The sequence below is a fragment of the Canis aureus genome, chromosome X, assembly GCF_053574225.1.
Source record: "Canis aureus isolate CA01 chromosome X, VMU_Caureus_v.1.0, whole genome shotgun sequence".
NCBI classification, from domain to species: Eukaryota; Metazoa; Chordata; class Mammalia; order Carnivora; family Canidae; genus Canis; species Canis aureus.
In genome coordinates this window covers 119,553,102-119,566,359 of record NC_135649.1, presented here as the reverse complement: position 1 = coordinate 119,566,359, position 13,258 = coordinate 119,553,102, and the positions used below count along the sequence as shown (strand labels likewise).

The 13,258-nt window shown below is 41.8% G+C and overlaps 1 long non-coding RNA gene across 11 annotated transcripts in view; it reads left to right on the top strand.

Moving 5' to 3' along the window:
- LOC144308023 (uncharacterized) overlaps nucleotides 1-13,258 on the top strand; it is a 405,010-nt gene that overhangs the window by 1,199 nt on the left and 390,553 nt on the right. For 9 of the 11 annotated variants that reach the window (XR_013374665.1, XR_013374670.1, XR_013374669.1 and 6 more), the window contains exon 2: nucleotides 122-300. This is a non-coding gene — a long non-coding RNA (uncharacterized LOC144308023). Of the gene's footprint in view, nucleotides 1-121; nucleotides 301-909; nucleotides 1,055-13,258 lie in introns of all 11 variants that reach the window. The other 2 variants (XR_013374666.1, XR_013374673.1) reach the window with 2 other exon arrangements.

Here is a 13,258-nt window from a genome sequence, read left to right as displayed (position 1 = left end):
CGGAGCCCCTGGTGCGCGGTGCACGGTGCTGACATGCGCACTAGGGTTTGGGAGGCCCTGCTCGAGCTGCCGCTCCTGCCGCTGCTGGCGTAAAGCGATCTGCTGACCTTCAAACTTCAAGGACAGGCCGAGTCCACGCGGCCAGGAGCGGGGGCGGCGGTGTCCTGCCTTCGGGCCCTGCCGGCAGGTGGATCCAGCAGATGGGAACATTGCCCCCTGCGCAGCGTGCATGCGCACCAGGACCGCGGGAGCCCCCGCTTGAAGGGAAGACGACGGCACCCACCGTGGGCACAACTGCGGGTGAGTGAGCTGCTACTGCCTTAAAGTGTCGTGCCACGTGACTTCAGAAAACTCCGAAACTCCGTTCTTACCGTTTTAAACGCTCTTTTAAAACGTGGTCTCTCTGTTTCGCCCTTATCATGCTCACATGCAGCTAACGGAAACGGTCACCTCCCTAAAGTAACAAAGAATATCAGAGTCAGGGGCGCCTGCCTGCACGGCTCAGGGGTTGAGCATCTGCCTTCGGCTTGGGTCGTGATCCTGGGATCCACCTGTGCATTGGGCTCCCCGCAGGGAGCCTGCTTCTCCTCCTGCTCCGGTCTCTGCCTCTCTCTGTGTGTCTCTTGTGAATAAATAAATAAAATATAAATATATATATATGAGATTCATTCGTATTTGTTTTTGTAATTTAGGGGCCAGCGGTAACATCATCAATAAATATGTTTTGGCTGTTGGATTTCAGTAAATTACTCTTGTGAATATACAGTAATTTAATTGACCTTGAAGAACTTTTTTTTAATAATAATTCATTTGCTTGTGTTTGCTTCTCTGTCTTCCTTAGTAATTTAGTCTTGAACTGCTTTATTTAGCCATTTATCCAACATTCATGAAGCATTCATTGTATAACAGTCTCCTGGTACAGGGCTTACAAAGTTGAAAAGAATTCAGTTCTTCCTCATGAGGGATGCAGACTGGAGTGGGCAAGGAGACTGAAGATGCATCATTACGGAGACCTGATCATGTGCTGTTCCTGAGCCACACAGATGCTCTGGAGGTGAGCACTGAGCTGGGGAGTAGCTCACAGAGACGCCTACAGTCGCACCTGGCACGAAAACACACTGTTTAAACCTGATTCTCCTCTCCTTGTGCCAAGCTTCCTCCCACAACGTTTTACCGTGTATTCCATAAAGAGGGAGACAGGTACAGAATATGGGGCTACTTGCCACATCCTGACCCCAAGAATAGGACCTTCTCTCAGTATTTCTGAGTCTGAGTCTGATCTCTTCCAGTTCGCTGCGCATGTACTTTAATGTTATTTCCCAATTTTGGCTCCTTTATGCACGTGAACACCTCTGCGGGGCATGCTAACATTGCCCCTGCAACACACTTGTCCTCTTTCCTTTCTCATGACTCCTCACCCCTGTCACCTCCTCCTGGAATCTCGGGTACTGGTCCTGATTTCAGGGGAAAGTGGCCACGGTGTTACAAACACAGAACAGTGCCCCTTTAACGGAGGTATCAGCTAATAACCGCCCTGTTGGCATACCTTTCATGCCTACTTGAAGCATTCTCTTGTTTTGAGAACACCACCAATGTCAGAGAAAGGCACATTTGCAGTCATGGAGTAGAACTTCCCATCTGAACCCGGGGAGGCCGCATCCCTTCCCATGGATCGCTCTCGAAAGAAGGACAAGCAATGAACGCCTCCACCCAGAGGGAGCCGGTCCCCAAATAAAGGGGCAATCGGGGCTGAGAGAGAAGCAGGATTAAGCTATGATGGCATTTCTAGAGCCTGTGGTCAAAGCTACAGTGCTCCCCGACTCACTGCCCCACTGCACTCACCCTTTTACAGTTGGCTTTTTTTTTTTTCCTTAATATTTTATTTATTTGAGAGTAAAAGAGTGTGCATGAGAGAGGGCGTGAGCAGGGGGAGGGGCAGAGAGAGAGGGCATGAGCAGGGGGAGAGGCAGAGGGAGAGGGAGAAGCAGGCTGCCCAGTGAGTAGGGAGCTAGTTGTGGGACTAGATCCCAGGACCCTGAGATCATGACCTGAGCCGAAGGCAGACGCTTCACTGACTAAGCCACCCAGGCGCCCTACTGTTTGCTTTCTTAACCTGCTTGGAATCGAGTTACTCAATCTTCCAATCAAGATGATACTTCTGCATCTGCCATTTTCTCTCTCTAGAAATTTGCTAGAGGAACCAATTACTTACAGGAACACTAAATCTTTTCTAAATGGCAAAATTTTTTTTTCAAAATATGCATGAGTTTTACATGTAATATATATTTTTCTGTTATACATGTATATACGCATACGTAACAAAGGACTTTGATAATGTGGAAACTAAACATTTTCAAAGTAGACGTTCTGAAGTGTAATTTATGGTTAGATGCATCTAGGAATATGTAATCTATAAGTCTTCTTTACATGGCATAGAAATTAAATATCAAGTTATTCATGTGAAAGAGACATTTTAAAAATTTAGCATTTATTTAGAAGTTTCTTTTTATTTATTTTTTAAAGCTTCATTCTAATTTAAGACATTCCCAATGTACTATACATTTGCGTTGAGCAATAGAAATGCTAGAGTGTTTCTACTGTTGTATAGGAATTACAGTGCCTGTGGTTCGTAGTCTACATAAGTGTAAGAGCAGAAGATCTTTTAAAATTTGCATACTTCATATATTTTATAGAAGAGAAGTTTAGGTCTTTGATACGCAGGTAGTGGAGTTGGAGTACCAAATGCATTACAGAGTCCTAAATATTTAAAAAAAGCGCTAAAGAAGAAAATGTGTTGTCTGCCTTGGATATTATACTGCAGAAGAGCTGTACCCTTTATCTGACCACATTCATGGTCCACAGTTTGTACAGGTGGATGGAAACCACCTTTCTTGCTGTCCTTCAAATGATTTTCTTAGCGTGGAAGAGGTTTTTAGGGAAATAACGTCAAAAAATGAAATTGTTGAATGATAAACAATGTCAGCTTTGGTGCCTTCAGCTTCATGAAGTTTATCAAAATATTCTCTTTTAATGTGGAGTACTGTATTTAAACATTACTGTTGCTGTTACCAAGGGAAACACCCTAATTGCTAAAACATCCAATTATCTAATCACCTCATTTCAAGGAGACAAAATAAAGATTTCAGTCTGTTTTGTTTTTGCAAAATGACTTCCTTTCCTAAGCATCTACTCTTATTTACTGCGATCTACTTATTACTAGTTTCTTCAATTATTGTCCTTCCTTGACCTTCCAGTCCTGCATACGCATTGTCTTGTATAACTCACAACAGCGATGAAAGGAAAAAACATATATATACATATATATATATATACACACACACACACGAATATTTAGAATTAAAACAGTTTTCCCACATCCAGACAGATGCAGAGATTATCAGCCCAGGTCCCCATCATCCCAAAACACTCCCTGTGCAGAGTCCCATCTTTCCTACATTGTTTCAACAATGAATTAATAAAATATAAGCTCTCATTCTGTGCTGAGTCTTGCATGCTATTTGACCACCATAGCTTTCAGAACCTTGTTTCTTCCCTCAGTTCTTTCTCTGATCAGAATTTGCAATTAGTGTTCATATTTAGATATTTATAATTTTACTGAAAAATGGAAGAAACCCTTGATCGATGTGACCCATAAATGTGTTTATTAATGCCATTTAGAGAACTTGTTCGTATGTGAGAAAGAAAAATAAAAAGCAAGTCCAGCAATTAATTAAGGCCACCCTCTCCCCACTTAACAGTCACAGCAGTAACTCTTTTTGATTATTACTTTTCCTGGAAGCCATATCATAAAGTAGGTTATTGTAAAAAGAACATAATTCCTATTAGGAGCTGTGTTATAAAAGGTCATTATGTCATTGGCCAAGGCAAGGCCTTAACTCCAGAGAAATCATTTATCTAATCATTTTTCTCTTTATGCCCTTGGTTACTCTTTAAACTTTTTCTGGTGTCTCATATATGAAAGAGACTGGGCTAGGCATTCGGTGGGGGGGGGGGGGGGGGAATCTTAAGATAAACTTCTTGCCTTTAATTCACTTTTTTCTTGCTGGAATGTCCTTGCACATTTTTCTCTTCTTTTAAGCCCTACTTTATTCTTCGAAGCCTAAATCAGGCTTTGCTGTCTCATTATATCCTTTTGGGTAACGTTCAGCCACCTCCTGTTAGTATTCACCATATCTTCCCCTTTGTTGGTGCATGAGGCATTGCCAAAGCATTTATGATGTTTTATTTTGGTTGAGATATGGGCCCTCCACTCTCTGTGCTCAGAGGTCATTTGGAGCAGGCACTGTCTTGTACTTCGTGGTTTTTGCCAGCATCTAGTAGATAGCTCAAGACTCATAAACGTTTGTAAGGGTTGGGAATCTTTAGTTGTTGTGTTTCAGATATCTGGCTTAAGCAGGAAGAGAATTGCTGGTTGAAATTATCTAGAAGTTTAGAGGTAGGGCTCACTGCAGTAATGCCTGGATCAAGCACTTGGGTTTCATTTAGTTTCATTCTCCAGGCAGGGCATCCGCAGGAGGTTCATGCCCCAGCAGCGTCCCAGCTGATCACTGTCCATCTTTCAGACTTAGAAGCTTAGACTCTGGTTCCGTTTTTATCACATGAATATCCCTGGAAGAGTATTGTGAACAGCAAATTGTAATACAGATTTCTTGCCATCTGAAAGTAGAACATCCCTATGAAATATTTCATTAACCCAAATAGTGTAAAGCAAAGAAGCAATTACCATTAATTTATATGGAAACATTTTTGTCCATTCCCAGACCTCAAAAAATCTGTTACCTTAGGACACATTTTGGTAACAGATGCACAAAATACATTGAGTTAAAGCACAGATGTTCACAGACACAGTTCAGAGCTCCGGTGGCCTGGTTTTGTGATGCTGCATGCAGTTTCCAGAGAAGGAGCTTGAAGGTGCCACTCTTGGCTGGCACCATGCTTACTGCTTGGGGTGGTACTGCCTCTGTAACTGCTCGCTACAAAACGTGAAATGCTGTATTTTCGTAAAACTGAAAATCCTCTTTCTTTTGGCTAATAAAGAGGTACTAATGTAGGTCTTTTGTAAAAGGGAAGTGGTGTAATGCGAGCCTTCAAAAAGCAGGGGAGACCTGTACAATGATGTGGGCCCATGATTGAAGGAGCATGTGCTGTGCAAGCAATGGCCAAATAGGACTGGAAGCAGTAACTCTAGTCCAGGCTGGAAGCTGGGTCCAGATGGACTTGGTTGGGCAAGCCTCCTTAGGAAGAAGTCTGGCAAAAAAATAAATAAATAAGTAAAAATAAAAAAAGAAAAAAGAAAAAGTCTGGCAGTCTAAATAAACATATCTACTATAATATTCCATAAATATTTGTTGAATTAAACACAAGTAAAAATGCAGCCATTATTTCTATATAAAACAAAAAATATTATTCCTTGGTTATATAAAACTGCACAATACATAATTACCTGATGCATAGTCCCCCAAACAAATAAGAACCCAACTATGATGTTTGATGCCTTGAAAAGTTAGTTGACAGTATTAGTTAGGTTTAAATGTATGGTAAGTATTATTTGGCATAAATGTTTAGCATTCAATTAGCAATAGAATTGTTTGTTTTTTTAATCATATGGGATATTGGATATGTTGCTCACCACATTGGTGTAAATGGATAGAAATGTTTCCCTTTGATAAATTTCCCTGTAGGAAGCTGTGGTACACTCAGAGCTGTAGCAAGGATCTTCTCTTACACCTACGGTCAAAGAAATAGGTGCTAGCAAACATTTTTTTTTGACAACAGTGACAATAATGGCAATGCTATTCTACTAAAAACATTTTGCAGAGTAGGAAGTGATCCCAAATGTCTTTTCATCACTCATTATAATCCATTTTTATAAAGAGTATATAGTCCCCATTTAGTGAGTGCCCACTAACATTTTATTTTAAAACCAAAAGTACCTATGCAATTAACACAAACTTTCAAAAACACTGTTTACAACATCTTCTGAATTTTGAGATCAAAGGACATCCCCAACTACACACATGCATTCTGTTTAGGAAACCACAAAATGGGGGATCCCTGGGTGGCTCAGCGGTTTAGCACCTGCCTTCGGCCCAGGGCGTGATTCTGGAGTCCCGGGATCAATTTCTGCATTGGGCTCCTTGCATGGGGCCTGCTTCTCCCTCTGCCTGTGTCTCTGCCTCTCTGTGTCTCTCATGAATAAACAAATAAAATCTTAAAAAAAAAAAAAAAAAACAAACTACAAAATGAACAGGTACAGTGGATGAGAAGTCTGAAGTTGAAGTCAGAGTGAAATTTCAAAAGGTCTCAGCCTGACCTGTAAAAGACAGCTGTAATTTCAAGACCACCTATTATGGCTCAAATTATCAGAACACAGAGTAGAAGATCATAAAATATGATGGTAGTACATGGTGATATTTGTTAAATTATAGAGACTGATACAGTTTTCCCTGAGGGGAAAACAATCCCCAAGTTCTGATAAACTGTCCTAGGTTTCTACAGACAGATATATTTAAAATAATGAAGGGATGCCTGGGTGGCTCAACGGTTAAGCACCTGCCTTCAGCTTGGGGCGTGATCCTGGAGTCTCGGGATTGAGTCCCGCATCAGGATCCCTGTATGGAGCCTGTTTCTCCCTCTCCCTGTGTCTCTGCCTCTCTCTGTGTGTCTCTCATGAATAAATAAATTAAAAATCTTAAAAAAATAAAACACAGAATTCATTTCCTGAATAGAGAAGATGGCAAGTTCAAAGTCATCCTATCCCAACCACACCATTGCCTAGGGAAGCCTAATCCAGGTGTAGACTTAACCAAAAAAATTTTTTTAAGATTTTGTTTATTTATGAGAGGCACAGATAGGCAGCGACATAGGCAGAGGGAGAAGCAGCCTCCCTGTGGGGAGCCTGATGCGGGACTCAATCCCATGACCCCCAGATCATGACCTGAACCAAAGGCAGACGCTCAATCACTTAGCTACCCAGGTACCTCAGTCTTGCCAAATACTAGTTTTGCATTTATAAATTTCTCATAGGAGGCAGGTAGCTCTACTTAGGTTGTCATTTTAAGCACTGGGCTTTGTTTCCAGTATCTTATTCTCTCTCTCCTCGCCTTGGGGTACATGATCTCACTCTTAACATACTTTTGAATTGCCATATTAAGAAAGTAAGCTTTTCATGAAATACAGTCCTTTGAGTAGCCACAGATGCACATCTCACTTAAAAAAAACAACTCTAGGAATGCCTGGGTGGCTCAGTGGTTGAGTGGCGGCAGTCTTTGGCTAGGGCATGATCCTGGGGTCCTGGGATCCAGGCCCAATCTGCTCCCTGCAAGGAGCCTGCTTCTCCCTCTGCTTGTGTCTCTGCCTCTCTCTCTGTGTGTGTCTCTCGTGAATAAATAAGTGAAATCTTTAAAAACAAACCAAAAAAAAGCTGTAGATGTAGAACATGTCTCACAGGGATCGTAAATTTAAGGGTGTTCAGAAGGCTTTGTAATTCTGAAATGTAATTATCCTTCATTTTCATGTACATATACTCTAAATTTTACTTATTTAATTTACATTTTTTTATTGTTTTAATTCTTAATTCCAGTATTGTTAACATACGATGTTACATTAGTTACAGGTGTACAATATAGCGATTCAACAATTCTGTACATGACTCAGTACTCATCATGATAAGTGTGCTCTTCATTCCCCTTACCCATTTCACTCACCGCCCCCCCCCAACCTCCCCTCTAGTTATCATCAGTTTGTCCTCTATAGTTAAGAGTCTGTTTTTTGGTTTGTCTCCTTTTTTCTTTGTACATCTGTTTTGTTTCTTAAATACCACATGAGTGAAATCATATGGTATTTGTCTTTCTCTCACTGACTTATTTCACTTAGCATATTTTGTACCTTCATCCATGTCATCGCAAATGGCAAGATTTCTTTTTTTTTTTTTTTTTTTTTTTTTAAGATCTGTTTACTTATTTTAGAGATGGGGCTGGTGAGGAGAGGGAAAGGAGAGGGAAAATCTCAAGCAGACTCCTCGCTGAGCATGCTTCTCGCTGAGCACGAAGCCCCACACAAGGCTCAATTCCATGGCCCTGAGATTATGACCTGAGCCAAAATCAAGAGTTGGAGGCTTAACCAGCTGAGCCACCTTGGCACCCCTAAACTTATTTACACTTAAATGTTTTCTTATGTTTGTACCTCCGATTCTTGGTTGTTTATTGGGCTCCAGGCTCAGTGGGGAGTCTCTGCTAATCTCCCTCTGCTCCTCGCCCTGCTCATGTGCACATACTCTTTCTCTCAGTAAAATAATGAATCTTTAAAAGAAAAAAAATGAGGGGTGTCTTGGTGGCTCAGTCGGTTGAGTGTCTGCCTTGGGCTCAGGTCATGATCCTGGGGTCACTGGATCAAGCTCCACATCGGGCTCCCTGCCCAACTGGGAGTCTGATTCTCCCTCTCCCTCCCCCTCTGCTGCTCTCTCTACTTGTGCTCTCTCAGTCAAATAAATAAATGAAATCTTTTTTAAAAATGTAATTAAATTTAATTTCACCATTCTGTGAACAGAGACGAATACTAAAGCTCATTTTCCTTGTGTTATAAAGGAAAATAAAATAACATTTTTGCTTAATTTGTATTTTATTTTAGTTAATTAATTTCAAAGATTTTAGTTATTTATTCATGAGAGACACAGAGAGAGAGGCAGAGACAGAAGCAGAAGGAAAAGCAGGCTCCATGCAGGGAGCCCAATGTGGGACTCGAACCAGCTGAGCCAAAGGCAGAAGCTCAACTGCTGAGCCACTCAGGTGTCCCATTTTTGCTTCATTTTTAGAAGAGAAATACTTCTCATAACAATGTAGTCAAAGCACATCAATTCAGTGATCCCACTTTTACTTGTATAGTACTTGAGTTAACATCCACCTAGGCTGTATTTTCATTAGGTGTTGACATGTGATTATTGAATCAAAGGTTGTTTCCATTATTTACACATTTTCCTGATATTTGGCTCATACTTCTTTTTTTTTTTTAAACTCTGCTAGAATGGCAAATCATAGTGATACCTTGAGCAACACAAAAATCCTCTGAATGTATTTTTATTTGCTTTATATTTTACGTTGTTGGAGGAAAAACATGATGTCCACTTTGTTTTTCTTTATTTAACATACTCTTGAGTTGTGTTTGCAATTTGCCTCTTCTAATCACCTTACAAATACCAATGTGTTTGCTATTCCTAAGAACCCTGTGAATACCTACAGTGGCACTCACGTTTTAAGGATGGCTAACTGAGGCACAGGAGACTAACTTTTTTGAGATCCTTGACCATTACCAGAGACAGGATTCACTTCTTGACTACTATGCCCTGGTGCCTCTCTAGTGCCAGAGTCAAAGTAGATGTACACTCACAGGTGTTTATAGCAGGCATTTTCATAAAGACATTGATAAATGAAGTGAGAAATGAAGCTGTCCAGCTGTACCTTCCCAGGATCTATAGAGACTCATCCTCCACCAAACCATGAAATTGGGATTCTCATGACTTAGACTTGGGGTCTCCTCCCTTCTCCCTCTGCATATTCAAATTAAGTGACATCATTTGTGCCTAAAACTTTCATGCAGTCTCTAGGCCTGAGGCCTCCATATCAGGTGCTGTGATGCCCTGAGGACTACTAATTTCAGTAGACTCTTTATGAGGAGAGAATTTGGGCTATAACTTAGGGTAAGTCCCTGCCTGCACAGAAGGAGAAAGCCCATCCTGCCCACTAGCACAGTTGAGTGGGAGATGGAAGGAGGGGCATTGACATAGAAAATCAGCGTGTTAATTCCTCCGCTTCTCGTGTATGTTTGGGGGTAGAGGGGCCATTTATAGACACATGCAGAGAAATAAAGGCTGTGTTCATTTTTCCAAAGACAGCTGTAAGAGGCTGTAATACCCTAGTGTCTTGGTTCTTAATCCCGCTGCTTTTGATTAGTCTAGGATGGAAGCCAGACATCAATATTATTTGGAAAGGAGAAACAAGCAAACAATTCACAGGTAAATCCAGTGTAGCCAGGCTTGAAAACCATTGTTCTTGGAGAAGTTCTCAATTTGGCCAGTGTGGCGCCAGAGCCATAATGAAGATTTGGGGGAGAGAGGTGCCCGGATGCAGAGTCTGAGCTAAAATAAGCTTAGCGTGGTGATCTCGAGGATTCTGCTCAGCCTGATGAGCAGTCTTAGAAGGGGTGGGAGAATCAGGACCAGCCTAAGATTGGGATGCAGAACCTGGAGTCGTGGAATTTGAAAATCAACACAGAAAGCCAGGATTGTGGACTCTAGCATTAGGAATAAAATTGATGTGCCACAATGCCAGATGACCTCTCTGTAAACTCCAGGCCAGGAACCAAACCAGACCAGCAGAGATGGATGCAGAGCCTGTAACTTGACCAGAAGTTCTATCTTTATGTGTGACACAAGGTCCCAGGAACAGAGCTGATACAGTTTTCAGGGTCCAATGCAAAAGGGAAATGCAAGAACCCTTGCTCCAAAAGGAGGGAGAAAGGTGCCATTGAAAGTCTTTTCTTGGGCCCCTGGGTAGCTCAGTGGTTGAATGTCTTGCCTTTGCCTCAGGTCGTGGTTCCCTGGTTCCAGGATCGAGTCCCACATCGGGCTTCCTACAGGGAGCCTCTCCCTCTGTCTGTGTCTCTGCCTCTCTCTCTGTCTCTCATGAATAAAGGAATGAAATCTTGAACAATAAATAAAAAATAAGAGTCTTTTTTTTACTTCCATTTCTTTCAACATGTTATGGAAGTTGTTATTTGCTATTTCATGTCTTTCTAAAGAAAGAGAAACTAAAACTAAATTATTGACATGAATTTTACCATTTTGCTGATGTTGCATTATGCCTACTTTGGAGACAAGTATCAGACTATTTAACTAGGATGTGGAATCCCACAGTTCATAATCTGTAACTCCTACCTTCATATACATTTTGTGTTTACCACAACAGTGAGGATGTTCTGCAAAGTAATCAAATTCTCTTTATTTCATGCCTTGATCTGCACACATTCCACCAACACTCTCTACCTGATGAATGTGGAAGAGCTTAAAGAAAAAGGGGCTGAGTGATTCTGTCCTGTGCTTTCCTTCTCTTTCGTCACTTTTGGTGGTGGGCCAATGCAGGAAAGTGACTTGAGGAAAAATGAACATAATAGAGTTTGATATTGGTCATTTGTGCTTCCTAGGACACTGGTTCCTTCTTTCTGTTGGTGAAGAAAGTTCTGGTTGGGATGGGATAACGTGTCTTCTTGAGGCTGGCTGCACCCATGCTGACTCAGTCCTAGATGCAACATGCCTAGCTTGTACTTGCTTCAAAACTCACTGATCTCCCATGTTTGGTGAGGCTACTGTAATTCTGCACTCATGAGGCATCGCAGATTCTCTATGTGAAGAGGATGATAAGGAGAATCATATTTCCATTCTGCTTATTGGCTGTATAGTGTCCCACTGGACTTCACTTATAAAACACAAGCTGAAAGACGGGCATCTGGCTAGCTCAACTGGTAAAGCACGTAACTCTTAATCTCGAGGTTATAATTCAAGCCCCACATTGGGTGTAGAGATTACTTTGATTCCATTGGTTGCTAAGAGAAAAAGCAGAAGTCACCATATGTGGAGAGAAAAAAAAATATTGTTAGATTATAGAACCCAGGAAAAGATGGAAGCCTTGAGGATTGGTACTAGGAATTGGAAAGCCTTAAGAAACGATGCTTCTGCTTTGGATTTCTAGGCTCATGTGGAGTCTCATCTGGCATGCTCATTTCCCTTTCTCTCAGGAGATCCGACTTTCTCTGCTTCTCAAGCTGTATGGGACCAGACACAGGAGCCTGTCAGTTCAGAAGTTTACATAACCTCAGTTCGGTCAAATGGCACAAAAGAATAGCTGGTTTTCTGGTGGAGAAGACATATAATTGGTCCAGTGTGTATGTGGCTCTATCTTTGGTCCGACCATTGCTCCCTGATGAGGGGTGAGCGCCAAAGCCTGGAAGCTCATGAGTTGGACCAGCACTCCCCAAGTTTCTATTGTGGCCTTTAGACTTGATTAAGTGTCCTGCATAAAAACGTAATAGGGGATCCCTGGGTGGCGCAGCGGTTTGGCGCCTGCCTTTGGCCCAGGGCGCGATCCTGGGGATCCGGGATCGAGTCCCACGTCGGGATCCCGGTGCATGGAGCCTGCTTCTCCCTCTGCCTGTGTCTCTGCCTCTCTCTCTCTCTGTGTGTGACTATCATAAATAAATAAAAGTTTAAAAACAACAACAACAACAAAAAAAAAACGTAATAGTTAATAATAACCAAGTAACAGTTATTTGAGCCCGGCTACGTGCCAGAGTCTTTCCTGATCATTATTCCTTATCTCAGTCTCCACAATAAAAACTCAGAAGGATATAAAGAAAGTTCCCTTACAGACATTCCAAAACACCCTTACCACATGATCTGGACAATAGGAAGCAAAAGAAAGAAATACTTCTAGCATAGCTGGGACCTATAAACAAAGGCTGGCTTGTTGTTTTTTAAGATCTTATTTTTTAAGTAATTTCTGTACCCAACGAGAGGCTTAATGTCACAACCCTGAGACAAAGAGTTACTTGCTCCAGTCGCTGTGTGCCAGCCAGTGACTCTGCAAAGGCTGGTTTTAGTATATACTCTGTTGAAAGACTGTTACTGCTATCGTATAGTTTCTATTTCTCCATGGTTATTTGTTGGCTGTTGTCAAAAAGTTGAGGAAACTTCTGATTCTTGATTTTGTTCAAGCAACTCAATTACAATGATAGTAGCAATTAAGCACAGCAGATTCTCAGAAATGTTTGCCCTCAGTGAGTGCATGACTTTCAGAAGAGTGGCTGTGTATCCTCCAAGATGATGTGCGTAATCCCACAAAAATTGATGCCAGATGGATCCGACCTGCGTGGGAAAATAGGCTTCCTGGAATCTTCAAGATATGTTTTGTTTTCTGTACCTATTTCCAGGCTGCCCCCTGCTGGCCGATTGAAGAGGACATTACTTACCATAGAGGACATTACTTACCACCTGTAAATGCCAGGGAGAAGCCACAGCTCCTAGGAGGTCTCAATTGCACCTGGCCTCAGTGCCACTGGAAATGACTGAGTCTCCCTTGCCTGTATTGTACCGTGCCCCTCATCACCTCCACGAGGAGTCAGAAACTGTTCATATCATTTTTTACCATCTGTTTGCTGCGTCAAAAGGGCTGCTTTTGTTGCTTACCAT